General features: G+C 44.8%; 1 long non-coding RNA gene across 1 annotated transcript; it reads right to left on the reverse strand.

Annotated features, from left to right (window-relative positions):
- Positions 1–541: 541 nt before the first annotated feature.
- LOC132208025 (uncharacterized) lies at positions 542–11,034 on the reverse strand. Its single transcript, XR_009444136.1, has 3 exons — positions 10,550–11,034; positions 6,739–6,903; positions 542–1,751 (listed from the first exon to the last, which is right to left on the reverse strand). It is a non-coding gene; the product is annotated as an uncharacterized LOC132208025 (long non-coding RNA).
- Between the last annotated feature and the right edge of the window lie 3,679 nt (positions 11,035–14,713).

The raw sequence follows: 14,713 nt of genomic DNA on the forward strand, positions 1-14,713 counted from the left end.
TAATCCACCCTGGAGCCTCACTACCCTCCCTACTGCAGGAATCATACCTCAGACCTCACTACCCTCCAGATCATGCCCTCAAGCCTCACTACCTGCATTGTTGCAGGCATCATTCTCGAGTCTCAACACCCTTCACATCTGTGGAATCCCTCTCCAGCCTCATGACCTGCCTATCGTTGGAATCCCCCTCCAGCCTCAACTCACACCATCTATCTAGATTCCTCCAGTCTCACAGACCACCTTATCTGTCATCTCCTCCAGCCCACAAACTTCTTTAGCTCTATAATTGTCTTTACCGTCACAAACTCCCTCTGTCTGGTCTCCTCCAGCCTCACAATCTTCCCCATTTCTGTAATCTCCTCCAAGCTCACTTTTCTCTATTTTTGTAGTCTTCTCCAGTCTCAGAACCCTTCCTGTCTCTCATATCATCCAGCCTCACAGATCAGTGATACAAGAACGATATTTCTTTCCTCTAATACAATCCTTATTTTTATTCATCCACATGGCAGCACTTTCAATTTCCTGGGCTTCAGGCCCCAGAATTGAAGTCAACCGCTTTCCCTCTATACCTCACTTTACTCCCGAAAACACTGACCAATCATGAGTCATTTAGTCTAATATCTCATTTTCTGAAATAACTTGAAATATTGCTGGGCATCTTCCTATGTGAAGAGTCTCGGAGGTCTACAGCACAGAAAAAGGCTTTGTGGCCCATACAGCCTGGGCTGGTTAAAAACCACACCCTAACTATTCTAATCTAATTTTCCAGCACTTGGCCCATACACTTGTCTGTGTTGGCATCACAAGTGTGCATCTAAATATGCCTTAAACGCTATGAGGATCTCTGTGCCTACCACCCTCACAGAGAGTGAGGCTCAGTGCCATTGTCACAGCATGATGACATCACAGACAGGAACAGAGACGAGCTGAGTCTGTGCAAACCAAAGATCCCCCACACACCGTGAAGGACGGGAGGGTCCCTGATAGGGGGCAGAGGAGATTTAACAGAATGGTTTGTACGAAGAGGGTTTTTAGTTGCATGGATAGGGTTTTTTTTAAAGTTATAATTTCATGTGACTTAGGTATTGCTGGTACATATTGAGAATATCCATCGACAATAGATGGACTCTCATTCTCAACCTCTCCCCTTGCCTGGGGTGTGGTAATCTTCAGGTTAAACTAGCCCTATGGTCAGGTAGGATAATGGTGACTTCACCTTAGGCACAGTGATGCCACTTTGCCTCAGTGGTGTAGAGGGGAATGTTGAATGTGGTGGATGGGACACCACTCCGACACTGCTTCATCTGGAGGATGTTAACTTCCTTTAATATTGTTGGGGCTGTACTCATGCAGGTAAGTGGAAATGAAAAGTGGATGAGTGCCTCACACACAAGAAGCAAACTGTCATTGGGTAATCAGGTGCTTGGGGAAACGGAGATTGATCTCCTTGTAACAAAGGATTTTGAGGGGACCTTTGATAGGAGGTGTTTACAAAAGATAAACATTAGAATGGTAAAACGTACACAACTGGCCATAAAAAAGGACTACAGGACATATATTGAAAGTTGTAGGAAAGATCTATTGAGAGAATGGAGTAATAAGAGAGAAATTTTACATGGCAAATGGGAATGAGCAGGAACACAATACTCTCACACAATGCGAATATCCAGGTCCTGATGAATTGAGTAATTCTGTCAGAGTTTGGTGTTACAATTATTGAGCTTCCTACCTGAAAGTCCACTTGTAATATCCTGTAACACAAATTCATAAAATCCATCACTGTCAGAGTAGAAATCCACAACATCCCCTCCTCCTGGCCGAGGGTAACTGTGCATTGTTCCTGCTGCACATTATTCCTTGTGGGAGTCAGCAGCTGATTTGAGGGATTTCTATTTGGGTTTCTCGGAATTTCCACATTGGGGCTTCATGTCACTGAACAGAACAACAGGTGTTTGACACAAGGCAAAGAATGGCCAAGATTTAGTGCGATGCAGGCAGCAGGATTTGCTTCCTTTTCTTTCCTTCTGTGCTGCTGCACTGCCACAATGAGACATCAGCTTTTCCGGCCCAATGCAACTTGATGAACAAGTTGTCTCGATTCTGAGAAATGGGCAGTAAGCTTCTCCCAGTCATTTGAAAAAACGCCCCTTAAAAAGGCAGCAATTACATATGTGTCATGTTGCCCAGTGCTCCCAACAAAAAGATGAGAAGAATGAGGGAGGATCTCATAAAAAGGGATAACAGTCAAGTTCCATGAGGGTTAGAGTTTATGGAGAGATATTGATAAATGGGCGACAAGTCGGCAAATGGAGTATAATTTGGGAAAATGAGAAGTTGCTATTTTTTGAGGAGATGACCGAAGAACAGTGTTATTTAAAAATGTAAAAACTGTGGAAAACTGCAACACAAAAGGGATTCAGGAATAATTGTGCAGGAAGCATGAAGCGAGCACACAGTTGCAACAGGTAATCGGGAAGGGTCATGGGATGTTATCCTTATGTCAAGGTGTTTGCAGTAGAAGAGTTTGGAATACATGTCTTAGGACAAATATACAACTTGCTGGCAAGACCACATCTGGAAGAATGTGAGCAGCTTTTTTGGTCCACTTATTCGAGCAAGTATATCACTTCACTGGAGGCATTTCAAAGAAGTTGAACTAAGATGATCATTGGTTTGGAGGGATTATGTTTTAAGCTAAGACTAAACAGGTCTGGAATATACTAACTAGATTTTTTTGAAGAATGAGAGATGTTCTAATTAAAAATAGAGGATTCTCAAGGGAGTTGACAGGATAAATGCTGAGGAAATATTTCTCATCGTGGGAGCAGATTCTTGATAAGGCAGAGGAGAGGGTTCTCTTTTGGAATTGTCAAGCTTAAGGCAACACAGACATGGGTAAGGGGTTTCAGTCGCGAATGAGCTGGAGTGAGGTGGAGAGAAGGAGCATTTTAGAGATTGAAATTTCTGGCATTTGTGATTGAAATGTACGGTAAGATGTTCATCTTGAGACCAGATATGAGAGCATTATTGAGAAGGGTGCAGTTCAGCCTCAGACAGTTCCCAATGAGAGGGATGGATTCAGTACAATAGTAAGGAAAAATAATTTGTAATAATAACTGAAGGCAATGTGTTTTACTATCACAAAGTGTTATTGGAGGAAATTTCAGCTAATCAAGTAGTGGAAGCATGAAAAGCAGTTTTATAATTGAGTAACAGTGGAGCAAAGTGATGGAGACGAGTTAGATCTGAACATTGTAGAATACATGTGAAAGTTAACACAGTGCTTGTCGAAGATCTCACCTCCTGGAAGTATGTTGGTGAGAAACAGCATGGGCCAAGGATAGATCCTTGAGGGACATTTACTACATGGATTTCAGACAGGAAAGAGAGATGGAGTGGGATTTTCCAATGACGGTGAGGTCGAACATTGGTTTTAAACAGAATGGGTGAGAAGGACATAACCAGAAAAGAGAAACAGACAGAACAAGTAACAATATCTGTGAATTGGCATGGGGGAAGAGGCAGGGAGGAGGAGGAGGAGAAATAAGAGTTGGAATATTTGTAGTTTAGTGAGAATAGGGCAAAGGGTTAAGATGAGCTCTGATAAGGCTTGACATGAAACTGGACAAAGATGCAAGTTTAAGCCTAAAACGAGGAGCAACATGCTAGGCAATTTGGTTTGGTGGGCTTGTGGAAGAGAGGGAAGCAGCAGAGGCAGCTGATTGGATTGTCTCAATCTTAGTGACATAGAAACTGCATGTGTCTCCTTCACTTGCTGTTGGAGCGGAGGATGGAGGAGACAGGATGATGGACAGTGTTTTGCAAAGAAACAATGCCTGTGTTAGTGATATTTAAAAATGAGTGAACAAACCTGATGACTAACTTTTATCCAGAATGTTAAAATGTACAACAGAAGTCCAGGTTCAAATCCTATCTCAGCAGATGGTGGAATTTGAATTCAATTAAAAAAACTGGAAGAATCAACTGGTTGCCATGGCAACAATTGCTGATGACAGAGTGAAAAAAAAATCTAATGTCCTTTGGGGAAAGAAATTTGCCAACCTCAGCAAGCCACTCAGTTGCAAATCACTGCAAAGTTTCAACAAAGGAATGAAGCTGGGTGGCCCATTTGGCATCTACCAGGGAACTAGGAAAGACAACTGCAGAATCAGCCCTATCGGCCCCCCAAACTCCTGCTTAATAATATCTGGGGGCTAGTGGCAAAATTTGGAGAGCCGCTTCAAAGACGAGTCAAGGAACAGTGTCAGACTCATGGAAACATACCTGGCAAACAATGACACACACCACTATCATTGTCCTTAGTGAAGCCCTGTCCCAGCAGACGTGACAGCACAGTGCTATTCTGACCAGATTATTTGACCTGGGAGTACTCAACTTTGACTCTGACGCCTGGAAGTCTCACGGCTCCTGCTGATTACCATGTACCATCCTCCCTTGGTTGATAAATCAGCAGTAGTATTATCGCTAGATTATTAATCCAGAGACCCAGGTAACATTCTGGGGACCTGGGTTCGCATCCTGCCATGGCAGATGGTGAAACATGAATTAAATAATGATCTGGAACTAAGATTCTCATGATGACCATGAAACCATTGCCAATTATCAGGAAAGACCCATCTGGTTCACTTATGCCCTTTCCGGAAATGTGCCATCCTTACCTGGTCTGGATGACATGTGACTCCAAACCCATAGTGATGTGCTTGACTCTTAACTGCCTTCCAGGTTATAAACGCTGGTCCAGCCAGCGATTTCCACATCCCAAGAGGGAATTTTAAGAAACAAAAAACTCCATCATGTTGAACAGCACTTAGAGAAAGCACTGCGAGTGTGAATAGCACTAAATGGACTCAATGTCCACATCAGGAGTAGTTTGCAGGAGGATTACCAATCAGGCTGGTCGGGTCCTGAAGGACAAAGCTGCTTGGCTGGGACTGCAGCAGGTGCTGACGCACCAAAACGGGGAAAATATAGCTGATCTCATCATCACCAATTTCCCAGCTGCAGAGGCATCTGTCCATGACAGGATTGTTAACAGCAACCACCGCACACTCCTGTGGAGACAAAGCCTCATCTTAAACTTGAGAATACCCCCCATTGCGTTGGGTGGCACTAACTTCGGCTAAAAGGGACAGACTTGGAACAGACACAGGAGCTCAAAACCAGATATCTATGAGGCTTTGAGAGAGACTGCAACAGTAGCAGACCTTCTCCAGCACAATCTGTAACCTCATGGCCCAGCATATCCTACAGACAGCCATTGCTCCAGGGGACCAACACTGGTTGAACGGAGAGTATTGGAGGGCACGCCAAGGGCAGCACCAGGCATACCTAAAAAATAAGGTGCCAACCTGGTAAAACCACCAAACAGGACTATCTGCATGCCAAATAGCATAAGCAGCAAGAGTTAGAGCTAAGCCACCCCATAACCAATAGATCAGATGCAAGCTCTGCAGTTCTGCCACACCCAGTCGTGAACGGTGATGGACAATTAAACAACTCACTGGAGGAAGAATGCCAAAAATCCCCATCTTTACCCGACACAGGACCCCAACCTATCCATGCAAAAGACAAGTCTGCAGCAATCTTCAGCCAGAAGTGCCAACTGGATGATCCATCTCAGCCTTCTCCAGAGGTCCCCAACAGAGATGTGAGTTTACATCCAATTTGATTCATTTCACATGATATTAAAGAAATGAATGAACAGTGCAAAGGTTATGGGCCCTGGCAACACTCTGACAATAGTAGCGATGACTAGTGCTCTAGAGCTTGCTAGCATCCAAGCCAAACTATTTCAGTTCTGCTACAGCGCTGGCATCTACTAACAATTTGGGAAACTGCCCAGGTCTGTTCAGCACAGAAACACTGAAAATTGAACCCGACCAATTTCCCCTCAAGCAATCTACTCTCTATCATCAGTAAAGTGATGGAAGGCGTCGTCGACAGCGGTCGTAAGCAGCACTTACTCAGCAGTAACCTGCTCAGTGACACCCAGCATGGGCCATGGTGGGCACTCGGTTCCTGATCTTATTACAGACTTGATCCGCAAATTCACAAACAGCTGAATTCCTGAGGTGAGGGGAGGGTAAACAGCAGAGCTCTGCACAAAAACCACTTACTTCCACTTCAGTGACAATGACTGACAGTGACACCTTAGTTTCAGCTCATCTGCTGAACCTCTCATCTATTCCTGTGTTACCTCTAGACTTAACTATCCAAACTCACTGCCAGTCGGCCTCCCACATTCAACATCCCTGCAACCTCAAGAATACCTAAAATTCTGCTGCACACAAGTTCATTTGTACCAAGACCTGTTCACCATCACTGCTGTGCTCCCTGACCCACAAAGGCTCCTATTTATAAGCAACAATTTAAAATTCTCACCAGTGATTTAATTCCTGGCTGTGATGAGCCCTATCTCCCTGCACCAAACAACCTTCAAGACTTGGATAACTCATTTAGTTCCAGACTCCAACAATGCGTTTAATCATCCCTTCACTATTGGAGGCTGTTTCTAAAGTTGCCAGAAAACGTGATCTGGAATTCCCCTGATAAACCTCTTAGGTTTGCTTTCCTTGAGAGAGTCAGGAAAACCTGTAGATTTGGTAACTTTTTGGTCACCTGACCTAATATGGCCTTACGTCAAAAGTTTGTTGATAATATTTTTGTGAAATTATAAAACATGATAAAAATACAAATAGTTTGTTGATTTGGACATACACCATTAGCTCTTCAGTAGCTCTTCAGTATCGCTAGATGAATGATCTGTAACTTCTCAAATGGAGCATTGAGAGAGCACCTTTATCATACAAACTGCAGTAGCACACGAAAGTTAAACATCACCTTCTCCACAGGTAACAGGGCTTTGGCAACGATCGCTGGTATCTGTGGAAGGAGAAACACACAGTAAATGTTGCAGAAGTGCAAAATGAATGACAGATAAAAACGCTGTAGAATTTGGTGGTCTGAAATGGAAGAAAAATACACTCTTTCTGGGAAAATATTTCCTGACTGTGAAAGATACCATTCAAAAATTAATCTGGTCAGAGAGCAGCACATGGTCAGGGGGTGGGCAGCAGAGGAAAATTTATTTACAAAAAAGGTACAAGGAAATTACAGTAAAATACTACAGAGATCAAATCTATCCATCAGTAGAGACTGAAGAGATTAGACACCGACAAAGGTGATCAGGGAGCACAGAAGTGAGCAAGAGCAGTGTGAGCTGCTATGATCCAACAGTCTGGGAAAAAAAATCCATAAGAAACAAACATTTCTCTTGGATAAGAGATAATAGGAACTGCAGATGCTGGAGAGTCCAAGATAACAAGGTGTGGAGCTGGATGAACACAGCAGGCCAAGGAGCATCTTAGGAGCAGGAAAGCTGACGTTTTGGGCCTGGACACTTCATCAGAAACGGGGGAGGGGAAGAGGATTCTGAACGAAATAGGGAGAGGGGGGAGACAGATCAAAGATGGAGAGAAAAGATATTTGGAGAGGAGACAGACAAGTTAAAGAGGCGGGCATGGAGCAGGTAAAGATGAGGAGAGGTGGGGAGGTAGGGAGGTGATAGGTCAGTCCAGGGAGGACAGACAGGTCAAGGGGGTGGGATGAAGTTAGTAAGCAGGAAATAGGGGTGCAGCTTGAGGTGGGAGGAGGCGATAGGAGAGAGGAAGAACAGGTTAGGGAGGCAGGGACAAGCTGGGCTAGTTTTGGGATGCAGTTGGGGGAGGGGAGATTTTGAGGCTTCTGAAATCCACATGGACACCATTGGGCTGCAGGGTTCCCAGGCAGAATATGTGTTGCTGTTCCTGCAACCCTTGGGTGGCATCATTGTGGCACTGCAGGTGGCCCAGGATGGACATGTCATCTGAGGAATGGGATGGGGAGTTGAAATGGTTCGCGACTGGGAGGTGCAGTTGTTTCTTGCGAACTGAGCGTAGGTGTTCTGCAAAGCGGTCCCCAAGTCTCCGCTTGGTTTCCCCAATGTAGAGGAGGCCACAACGGGTACAGGGGATGCAGTATACCACATTGGCAGATGTGCAGGTGAACATCTGCTCGATGTAGAAAGTCTTCTTGGGGCCTGGGATGGGGGGGGGGGGGGGGGGGGGGAAAGAGAAGAGGGAGGAGGTGTGGAGGCAAGTGTAGCACTTCCTTTGGTTGCAGGGGAAGGTGCTGGGAGTAGTGGGGTTGGAGGGCAGCGTGCAGCGGACAAGGGAGTCACGGAGAGACTGGTCTCTCCGGAAGGCAAGCAAGGGTGGGGAGGGAAAAATGTCTGATGGTGAGGTCGGATTGCTGATGGCGGAAGTGTCAGAGGATGACGTGTTCGATCCGGAGATTGGTGGAGTGGTATGTGAGGATGAGGGGGATTCTTTTTCAGTTGTTATTGCAGGGACAGGGTGCGAGGGAGGAGTTGTAGAAAAATGCAGGAGACACGGTCAAGGGTGTTCTTGACCACTCTGGTGGGGAGGTGGGGAGTGGAGTTGCGGTCCTTGAAAAACAAGGGCATCATAGATGTACGGGAGTGGAATCCTGGGAGCAGATGCGGCAGAGGTGAAGCAATTGGGAATAGGAGATGGCATTTTTGCAGGACGGTGGGTGGGTGTGAGATGTTAATGTGATAACATCCCATTAATTTAAAGAAGTATAGAAATCAAAGTCTTTCATCTGCATTTGATTCCTATACAGAGACTTCGATTTATAGAAGTAAAGTCTTTTATCTACTCACATCGGTATGCAGACACTGCCCTGAAGCTTCCTGCCCAGCTAGGAATTCAGTGTAAAGCTTTTGTAACTCCTTATCTTCTCACACATCGGCATGCAGACACTGTCTTAAGTTTCCTGACTGAACTGAAATTAGAATCAATCTGTATCAAATAGGGTTAGGTGGGGAAATTTTGTAAAGGTGTGAAACCTCTAAAGCATGTAACTTCTGTCGCTGACTAAGGAGCCAGGGCACTGACTTTGTCCTAGCCAGACACACTGGCAACTTGAAATCACAATCTGTCCCGGACAACAACTCAAAATCACCTCCTGCCATGAGCAGCTACTTCACAAGCAATCGATACTATATCCTGGTCTTTTATGTTGTCGATGTAATAATTGCTTGGTATCCTGTTTTTGTCTGTTGTAGTAATTGTTTTATGTATCATGTCATTGGAGGTTGTGAAATCGTTTTCTGTATCATGTCTTTTGTAAAGTATAAAAAGCAGGGACTGTCCGGGGAGAACTCCTTGTGAGACTTTGCACTGTGTGCCGGGTTGAGTACAGTGATTCTTCACAGCTTGTACTTGCTTGGTAAGAAAATGATTGGTGTTTTTCTAAACAGGTCAGTGTCTTGTTATTGCAGCACGTCCGTGAGGGTCTCCGAAAACAAACTTGACAGGTGGGAGGAGGTGTATTCTAGGTAGCTGTGGGAGTCAGTGGGCTTGAAATATATATCGGTTTTGAGATTGTTCCCCAAGATGGAAATAGAGGACCAGGAAGGTGAGAGAGGTGGTTAGAGATGGTCCAGGTGAACTTAAGGTTGGGGTGGAAGGTGTTGGTGAAGTGGGCGAACTGTTCGAGCTCCTCATAGGAGCACGAGGCAGCGCCGATACAGTCATCCATGTACTGGAGGAAGAGGTACGGAAGAGGGATTGTTCCAACAAAGAGGCAGGCAAAGCTTGGGCCCACGCAGGTACCCATGGCCACCCCCTTTGTCTGTAGGCAGTGGGACGAGTTCACCGAAGCACATAATGGGGTCAGTGGAGGGGAACTGGTCAGACCTGCAGGACAGGAAATAGCGTAGGGCTTTGAGGCAATCTGTATGGGGTATGCAGGTGCTAATGTGGTATACTGCACCGCTGCACCCGTTCTGGCCTCCTCTATATCAGGGAAACCAAGCAGAGGCTTGGGGACCACTTTACAGAACACCTACACTCAGTTCGCAATAAACAATTGCTCATCCCCACCTCCCTAACCTGCTCTTCCTCTCACCTATCCCCTCCTCCCATCTCAAGCCACACCCCCATTTCCTACTTGCTAACCTCATCCCACCCCTTTGACTTGTTGGTCCTCCATAGACTGACCCATCCCCTCCCCACCTACACTCACCTTTACCTGCTCCATCCTCACCTCTTTAACTTGTCTGTCTCCTCTCCACTTGTCTCCCACTCTCTCCCTGTTTGTTTCAGCATCCCCTTCCCCTCCCCCATTTCTGAAGGGTGTGGGCCCGAATACGTCAGTTTTCCTGTTTCTCTGATGCTGCCTGTCCTGTTATGTTCCTCCAGCTTCACCCCCGGCCCTTTTAAAGTTTCAAAGCTGTCGCGCATGCGCCCCGCGGATCACTGCCCCCAATAAAGATGGTGACGGTCACACGGGCCTATCGCCATCTGAGGCGTTGATTTGTTTTCTGCAAACGTGAGTCTGGGAGTTTCAAATGGGTGTGTTTTCCGACGTGCACTAACTGTTTGTAAAACTTCCAAACCCATACGAATATCACTTCCCTCCAGCTTTCTACCGTTTTGCTTTCTTTACTGTGGCCTGCTCTTACCTCAATTGCACAAATCTTGGTCTCAGCGAAGGATCTAGGCCCGAAACGTCAGCTTTCCTGCTGTGTACATCCAGCTGCACACCGTGTTATCTCGGATTCTCCAGCATCTGCAGTTCCGGTTATCTCAGCGACTCTGCACCGCACTCGTGGATGATCACGTGGTTTTCACTGATCCCGCCCTCCCTTCATTCCGATTGGGCGACATCCGTCCGGTCATGCACGGCACACCTGTGCTCCTATTGGTCGCGCACTGACATCAATCAGCCGGACTTCACTGTGAGCTGGAGCATGCGCAGTGCTTTGTGTTATTGTTGGAAGCAAATGAACGTCGTCGCAATGTTGCATTTTGAGACGAATGAGACTGAAAACTGGATCTGTCTTTTTACCTTCACAGATGCTGCCAGACCTGCTGAGCTTTTCCAGCAACTTTGTTTTTGTTCCTGATTGACAACATCCCAGTTCTTTTGTTATTTTTTAATAAGTCGCGATTGAAAAGGCTTCCGGCAGCTCAAAGCTAAAGGTACTCTTGATACCGCTCTGTCAGCCAATAGAGAAATAGCGATGAAATAAGGGTAATAAATACAGGTCTAGCAGTCCTCAGGTAAGATGTAAAGGGAATAATTATGAATATGAAGAACATCACGTGGTGAAGTGAGGTGAGTGTTGTTCATATGAACTGTGATTGGACAGAGAGGGAGGTTAATCAAAAAAGAACAAGCAGAAAAGAGACTCTCAAGAAAGGTCTGTGCAATGGAAAGCAACGAGAATCAGAAGATAAAAGCCCAACACAAGAAAAAGTTTGAAGACCGCGGCTGCAGAAACTCCAATAAGTTGTTTCACTGCTCTACTGCTTAGTTATTGACTTAAGCAGTATAATCCACATTCAACTGTAAGTAGCTGTCTGAGTTTGTCACTGTAGTTTACTTCATAACAGATAAACTCCACACTTTGTCTCAATAAAGCTGACAGTTGGTTCACCAATTAGTTCTGCTGCCAAGTCTGTTCTTGTTTGAAAAGGGGTATAGATCACATTTAAATAGACAATGAAAAATGTCAATCCAGGCTGGGAGCAAAATTCTACTCCCTCGCCACTGACTCCATCCCTGCCCCGGGTAACTGGCAGGTAACACACTGGTCACAGTCAGGGTGCAATATTTCACCCCAAGATGAGCTTCTAACCACATTACTCACCCCCACACTCATTATCACAAAGACCACATACAATTTCAACCTCAACAGCATCTCAGGTCATCTGCTGCTGAAACTCTCATCCATTCCTTTGCTACCTCTCGACTTAACTCCCCAAACACACTCCTGGCCGGCTTCTTAATACTACTTCCCTGAAATCTTGAACTGATCCAAAAATCTGCTGCCCATGTGTTTATTCTCACCGATTTTAACATCTTCAAGTTTTGCCATTCTGTGCTCACTAACATAAACATTTTCTCAGTGGCAAAGCACCAAGGTTTTGAAATTCATATCCTTATTTTGAAATTTTGGCATCACACCACTTTCGTTTGATAGTCCCTCCAGCTGCAAACCCCTCTGAGATATATCTGAAGAAGGGTCACTGGACACAAAACAGTAATGCTGCTCTCTCTCTCTCCACAAGCACTGCCAGATAAGCTGAGTTTTACATCAATTTCTGCTTGTGTTACAACTTTCAAGCATCTACTGTCCTTTTGCTTTTTCCTTCAAGACATTTGTTCTCCCTGACTTCCAACCTCCTGTGGATTTCTGGTTTTAACTCCCACCTTTTTCATGTTTTCAGTTCCTAAGGCCATAAGCTCTTGAATTTACTCCCTAAACATCCGTGGTTTTCAAAGTCCCCTTGTTTGTTCAGGATATTCCTTGAAACCTACTTCTTTGGCCAGTTTTGGGTCACTTGTCCTAATAAGTACCTGGTATCAAATATTGTTTTGTGACAACCTTGTGTAATATGTCAGATCATTGGATTGAATCAAAAATGTGAAAACATTTAAATTGTTCTTTTGGAAAACATCACTAATCCTTTACGATCATTTGGGAACTCGTTACCTAATATCATTGCAAGTGCGACTTCACCACATGACCTGCACTGGTTCAGAAAGGTCAAACATCAAGTTCTCCAGATGTAACTGAGGATTGGCAATAGTTACTGATACCTTTGGAGAGTGATCCAACGTTCATGTATCTGGATATGGTGAATGAATAGACAATAGGTGCTGGAGTAGGCCGTTCGACCCTTCGAGCCAGCACCACCATTCATTACGATCATGGCTGATCATCCACAATCAGTATCCTGTTCCTGCCTTATCCTCATAACCCTTGATTCCACTATCTTTAAGTGCTCTATCTATCTCTTTCTTGAAAGTATCCAGAGAGTTGGCCTCCACTGCCTTCTGGGGCAGTGCATTCCATATATCCATCGCTCTCTGGGTGAAGAAGTTTTTCCTCAACTCTGCTCTAAATGGCCTACCCCTTATTTTTAAACTGTGTCTTCTGTTCTGGACTCACCCATCAGCGGAAACATGCTTCCTGCCTCCAGAGTGTCCAATCCCTTAATAATCTTATACGCCTCAATCAGATCCCCTCTCATCCTTGTAAACTCAAGTGTATACAAGCCCAGTCGCTCCAATCTTTCAACATATGATAGTCCCGGACGCCATTCCAGGAATTGACCTCGTGAACCTACGCTGCACTCCCTGAATAGCCAGAATGTCCTTCCTCAAATTTGGAGACCAAAGCAGCACACAATACTCCAGGTGCGGTCTCACCAGGGCCCTGTACAGCTGCAGAAGGTCCTCTTTGCTCCTGTACTCAATTCCTCTTGTTATGAGGCCAGCATGCTATTAGCTTTCTTCACTGCTTGCTGTACCTGCATGCTTGCTTTCATTGACTGATGTACAAGAACACCTAGATCTCGTTGTACTTCCCTTTTACCGAACTTGACTGCATTGAGATAGTAATCTGCCTTCCTGTTCTTGCCACCAAAGTGTATAACCACACATTTATCCACATTAAACTGCATCTGCCACGTATCCGTCCACTCACCTAGCTTGTCCAACTCACCCTGTATTCTCATAACATCCTCCTCACATTTCACACTGCCACCCAATTTTGTGTCATCAGCAAATTTGCTAATATTACTTCTAATGCCTTCGTCTATATCATTAATATATATCGTAAACAGCTGCGGTCCCAGCACTGAACCTTGTGGTACCCCACTGGCCACTGCCTGCCATTCTGAAAGGGACCCGTTTATCACTACATTTTGCTTCCTGTCAGCCAGCCAATTTTCAATCCAACTCAGTATTTTGCCCCCAGTACCATGTGCCCGAATTTTATTCACCAATCTCCTATGTGGGACTTTATCAAAGGCTTTCTGAAAGTCCAGGTACACTACATCCACTGGTTCTCCCTTATCCATCTTCATATGGACATGTTGCAGAACCTGTTGGGTAGGAGAAGTTCAGAAACAGAACTGCGATGGCTTCCTTCTGACTCGAGAGGGTCTAACTTTACTTTTTAATTGAAAAATCTTCAGGTTCATTTATAGTTCTTCACGGAGTATGAATTGTTGAACTTATTCAGCTGCATGTGTCCAATAAATTTCTTCAGATGTGAGGTCAAAGAAATTCAAAACTATTCCTCATCCTCCCACAGACTTTCTCTCACTGTTAAGGTGCCTACTCATGGACTTAGGGGATCCAGGTACATGATTATTTGAAGTTTACATCTCATTTAGACAGTGGTTAAACAGTCTTTTGGCACGGCAGCCTTCATTGCTCAATTGTTTCAGTTTAGGAGTTGGGAAGTCATATTGAGGTTGCACAGGATGTTGATGAGACCTCTTCTGGAATACAATGTGCGGTTTCTGTCACACAATTACAGGAGGCATATCATGAAGCTGGTGAGCGTTAAGAAGAGGTTTACCAGGATGTTGCCTGGTATGGAAGCTTTGATTTATAAAGAAAGGTTGGATAGACTTTGACTTTTCTTGCTGGTGCTTAGGAGGTTGAGAGGCGGCCTGTTAGAAGTTCATAAAATAATGAGACATGTAGATAGTATGAATTGTGGTCGTCATTTCCCAAGGATGGGAGATTTCAAGACTAGGGAATGTCTTTAAGTTGGGAGGAGATAATTTAATAAAAAAAATATGCAAGGCAGAACTTTGCAGTGACT

This window comes from Stegostoma tigrinum, unplaced genomic scaffold (assembly GCF_030684315.1).
Source record: "Stegostoma tigrinum isolate sSteTig4 unplaced genomic scaffold, sSteTig4.hap1 scaffold_249, whole genome shotgun sequence".
NCBI classification, from domain to species: Eukaryota; Metazoa; Chordata; class Chondrichthyes; order Orectolobiformes; family Stegostomatidae; genus Stegostoma; species Stegostoma tigrinum.